Source organism: Arvicanthis niloticus, chromosome 6 (genome assembly GCF_011762505.2).
Source record: "Arvicanthis niloticus isolate mArvNil1 chromosome 6, mArvNil1.pat.X, whole genome shotgun sequence".
Lineage (NCBI taxonomy): Eukaryota > Metazoa > Chordata > Mammalia > Rodentia > Muridae > Arvicanthis > Arvicanthis niloticus.
This window is the reverse complement of record NC_047663.1, coordinates 10,436,395-10,441,945: the sequence shown is the minus strand read 5'-3', so window position 1 is coordinate 10,441,945 and position 5,551 is coordinate 10,436,395. Positions and strand designations below refer to the sequence as shown.

The 5,551-nt window shown below is 36.8% G+C and overlaps 1 long non-coding RNA gene across 1 annotated transcript; it reads right to left on the bottom strand.

Annotated features, from left to right (window-relative positions):
- Positions 1-388: 388 nt before the first annotated feature.
- LOC143442622 (uncharacterized) lies at positions 389-5,264 on the bottom strand. Its single transcript, XR_013110939.1, has 2 exons — positions 5,086-5,264; positions 389-4,672 (listed from the first exon to the last, which is right to left on the bottom strand). It is a non-coding gene; the product is annotated as an uncharacterized LOC143442622 (long non-coding RNA).
- Between the last annotated feature and the right edge of the window lie 287 nt (positions 5,265-5,551).

Genomic DNA, 5,551 nt, shown 5'->3' with positions numbered 1-5,551 from the left:
TGCCTTAAATGGAATATCAGAACCATTTTTAGAAAAGAGGATTGCTACCCTGGCTTGCTTTTGCCACCAAGTTCTGTTCTCAGTAGAAACTGCTGCTTTACTGAAGAGGCCAGCTGGAAACTCCACCACACAGAAATAGGTGGCAATTTGGTTAAGCCATGCGGGATCCAAAGCTTCCAGAAACAGTGGGCTAGTGAGCTAACAAGCAACAGGATGTCAAAGTAAGAGCCTGAAAAGGGAGGAAAAGAATCTCAAACTTACAGTGCCCTTGGTAATGAGAGAAAGAGAGAGAGGAAGAGAAAGAGCCTTGGACAAAGAAATAAAACGATGAATGAGTCACCAATGTAATGGTGGGTGCCATGGGACCAAATAACAACTAACAAACAAATCAGTGTGGCAGAATTTAATGTTCTCTCAATAGATGATAGACAAAAAAGAAGAAGTAGACAACTGAAAACAGTTCTCAAAATTAGTACAGTCATTGTCTGGATACTTAAATAAGAGCATGCAGAGGAAGGGGGAAAAAGAATATCTAGCATATATGTTTATTTATTTATATTTATAACACACACAACATATATATGTATAGATATAATTAAATGCATGAGAACATAAATTTGCCATATATGTGTATAATAACAGACTCAGATTACTGAAAATATAATGTACTAAACAACCCACAATAAAAGTGCTGTTTGTGGGAGGGGATATCTGTGTATGTATGTGGAAATTCTCATTTGTGCCTTAGTATGTAAAGAAAAGGAGTCTGAGATGTCATCCACACAGGTGGCTTGAATCCCCGCATGAAGGTCCAGTCATCATTGAGACAATCATAGTAAGAATAGAGAAAATTGTTCAGACTTTCACTGTTGTGGCCTTAGTAAAATATCCACATCTTTTATTGGATCATTAATTTACTAATCTAAAAATATTTACTTAAAAACGCTTCACTTATGTTCTTTCAGAACATTCCCAATAATCCAAGTTGAAAATATTAAAGTCCTTGTCAGTGATCTGAACTATAGCCACTTAGTTTTCTCACACCTTGACATTGACATGTAAAACTAAACCTTTGTACCAGATACACTATTAAATCTGTTTTTACAGAGATCTTGCATCTTCATCGTGGGGGACTCTGAATATATTTTAATGGTACAATGTGAATGGAAAATAATTGCAGTAATAATAGAAATGAGACTCACTGAGAAACATCCAATGGCTTTTAATAATCCCATGGACAGCCTAGATTTGAGGTCATGGTTTAATGAATGGTTGTTATGTTTCCCTTGAGAAAATGAGTAATGTCTCTTGTTCTAGAAAGTACTTTCCTGCAACTGCTATTTACAGAAAATGTAAAAGTATTCAGGAGCTGCTAATGAATCAAGAGGCTTATGGTAGTAAAATAGAAAGAAGGGAGGAGAAATAATTAGAAGGTAAAATGTAGAAACTTCCTTCTGGGGATCCTAAGGCGCCCTGCTAAGTGCCTCATTTGACTCCACTTCTCATTCAATGCTTCCAGGAATAGTCTTGTTTCAGAGCAGTATGCACGAAAGCACACAAACTTTCAAGGCATGCGTTTCTGTGTGTGTGTGTGTGTGTGTGTGTGTGTGTGTGTGTATGCATATATATATACATATATATAATATATATAATACATGTATATGTATGTGTATGTGTATATGTATATATACTCAGCAAGACTTCTCTATCCTTAAGATGCAAAGATACGATTTTATTTTCTACTATGGTGTGTGCTGGGAACTAATGAGCCTTTAAATCTTAAATTCACTTCACAAAATATTTATTATACAGCTGTTGGATTATAATTTTGAGTCAAAAATTTCTCAAAGTATCTTTCTCCCTACCCCCCCCCCAAAAAAAGAAGAATTCAATTTAGGACCATGACTATTCTACTGGGTCAAAATATTAAATATTCTAGGAATCTTGTTAGCAATCAACTGAGGGATGATTAATTGATTAAAAAGATGTACCAGTTATTAAAAGTGATTTTTAATTAATAATAACTCTAGCTGGCTTGTTCCAAAATACAGTTAACTCCAAAACACAATATATTAATTATCTCTCAGGCCTCTATATTCTACCCATTCATATCTTTTATTAACTACTAGAATGAAAAAAAATCTAATCAAATACTGAAAGTCATTCTATACAAACTACCTTTGATTTATATCTTCTAACCCTTCTATATAGTTCTTTGCCTGTCTTCAAGGTGTAGACAAAATTTATTCATTTTGTCTACATGTTATCTTATTGTTTTTTATGTATATGTGTACATGTTTGAATATATGTGTTCACATATGTGTGAGCATATGAATCTGGACAGGCATGTTGCATGTTCAGGATCCTCTGACTGTATCCCCCAAGCAATGGAATTAAAGATGGCCACTGTTCCTCCCCAGATTTTATATGGGTTCTAGACATGTGAACTCTGATCCTCATACTTCTGCTGCAAGTGCTTATCAACTGAATCATTTCTTCAACACCTCTCTGGCTTTATTACTGTGGTTATATCTAAGAGAATTCTTATACCTTTCTGTGATTGACTATGTATTCAAAATGTGAGCAGCTAGAGTGGTCTTTCAGACACAAAACAGATTAGCTGAGCACTCTTTATAAAATTACACAAACATCTGTCTTAACACTCAAATGTCTTCTAAGCACTTCTCATTTGAGTTTTCATTTTGTTTTACTTTGCACTACTCTTGTCTTCCCACCCCCCAAAAAAGTGAAAATCGTTTCTCTCCTGGTTGTCCCTCTGGTTTTCTCTGAATTGTATATTCCAATTAAAAGGGAAAAGGCTTAAGGCCTAGGATGGGCATTCTTAAAAGAGGTAAAACATCCCTTCCTTCAAAGAAGCTCTTAAAACTCAGGAAAAATGCAACTTGGAAGCCTCAGGAAGTTCCAGAAGCTGATCAGTTATATTACACTCTTCTTTCACAATCCTACATAAGCACCATTATCTGCTGAGAGATACTCTCAGACAAGCCAGGCTGTGTAGAAGAGGCAGAACTTGCAAGATACCAAGAAGACTAGAAGATAGACCAACCAAGTTACCTGAAAGACAGAGACCAGCTGGGCTGCCTGGCAAAAGTTGAGACCAACTGAGATACTAAGAAGAAACATTCTTATTCCTGTTGAGCTGCCTGTAAGTTGTGCATTGAGCTCTGGGTTTCAAGAATTTGTGAGCAGTCACACATACAGAGGTGGATTTTTAGCAATGCAACTCCCTTTGAGTCATTTCTTTTTCTGAAAGTAACCCCTCACCAATACTCCTGTATGTAAACCCAATAAAACTAATTATTAGTTCACCAAGGTGGACAATGGTGGTATTGTTACTTTGACTTGTCATTAGTTTCACATCCAGGATGAGTACACATTTACTCCTGTCTGTCTAGGAATAGTGTCATACAACAGCCTCCAATATAACAAGCTGTTTTACATTTTAGAAGGACAGTGTCTATGGCTTCATAATTGTTATATAGATAGATACCTTCTGGATATTCATAATGGGGCTATAATGACACCATGCACACTCCAAGTTCCGGTAGCTATACAGTCATTCTACATAATCAGTACATCTTTCGCTTGTATTTTTTCTAGTTTATTTACACAATTTCTATGGAGAGGAAAAACTTCATTAGCTATTTTCCTAGTGTATTTTCCTCTCTATACACACAGACCTATAAGCCATCTATTAATGCTTATTTAGATGGGTTCAGACTAAATTTCAACCAAAAAGGCGAGAGGAAAGGCAGCTTCCACAGAGAGATGTTTTTAGCTCTTTGACTAAGCACTATGTTTCAATGAGAAGGTTCTCATAAAAAGTTCATCAGGAATATATAAAATTTGTATTTATGGAAGAGAAGTTAGATAAGAAGGAAAGGCGAGGAAGAGGGAAAGAGAATGTGAGGGGGGAGGGAAGAAGGAAAATAAAAAGGAGAGAATGGAAGAAGGAAGGAAAAAGAAAAAGCCAGCATTGAAGAGAAACACTCCATAGACTAATCAGGCTATATTAAAAATGTATGTATGTATGTATGTATGTATGTATGCATGCATGTATGTATGTATGTATGTATGTGTATTATACATGCATAAATACATATATACCTATATAATATATATAACATATATATTATATTAAATATAGGTACATACACATATATGTATATATATGCATATGTATACCTTTATGCATGCATTGAAGCCATAAATTTCAAGAAGAGATGTGGGGGGTATATGGGAGGGTTTGGAGGGAGAAAACAAACGGGAGAAATGTTGCAATCAAATTATAATCTCAAAAAAAAATAAAATAATTCTTTTTAAAGAAAAGGCCATAAAGCCTCACAAAGGAAGACTTGTGGGGAAACGATTTGTAAAATTTAGTTTTATTTTCAAACATGTGTCTCAAATTTTCACATTTCTCTTTTCAGCTCATAGTAGAAAGAGATATTATCACTATTCTATTTTTAAATATATCAGCAGAGCCAAGTGCTTTACCAGAGAACAATGCCTCAGAATTGAATTGAGAACAAACAACACAGCATGCTAAGGGCTTGCTCCCTGAGTCCAGTGTGATGTTAGTATACCCTTCATTCCTTTGAAGCAATACCTTCTTCTTTCACAGCCTCTCGGGTTTCCTAAAGCTTCGTATCTAAAGTAAGGCACAAATTTATGAATAGAGAGGTCAGGTCTCATTGACCTGGTGGATACCCAGAAACCCAGACCAGCTATTTGTCCGCAGACTTCCTCCCTCCGGTCCATCCCGCACTCATCGAATTATGTACTTTCTCAAAGCTTTTTAGGTTCCTGAGCTGCGTATTAACATGCCAAAGCTTCTGTCCCTGTACCGTGGGGAGTCAGGCTGCTTTAAGCCATCATCACAAACAACCAAAGGGAAGTACTTGAAAAATGAGAACAAGATTAAAACCTGATGGGGTGAGGAATGAAATGTCCAGGAAAGGGAAGGAGAGGTAGGGAAAGAGGAGGGAGTGTGCCAAGACAAATCCCGCCTCCCAGCCAAATGTCTCTAAGGTACCAAGCGAGGTGAGAGATGCTTCTACTTACATAGAACATGCTCGAACCCAATACTTCCCACGGGGCTATAAAGAAAAAAAAAAAGGAGGATACGGTGCTACCGTTGATGTGCGCATATATATAGTCACCCAAGCGTAATGAAAACCTTCTCATCCCAATTTGGAAACCAGTTCAGATTTCTACAGTTGCCAGTGGCAGCCCAGACTGTATTTGAGTTTGTTTATGCTGGTAAACTCCCTAGTGTTAGAGTCGAGTCCTCTGGGATCATGTGGGAGTGTCCACATTGAAAACATTTCTCATATTTTCTGACGCAAGCAAGCATCACAATGTTGTACCCTAGAAAACGTGGAGCTGGGGCAATGGAAACATTGTATTTCCTGTTTCGGGAAACAATACAGTGGAATGGGTATTTTCGCTTACATTCAAGAATCTGCTTGACGTCTTCTTTCCATATCCAGATCTCTTGTGTTTGCACACTATCACACACATACAGTTT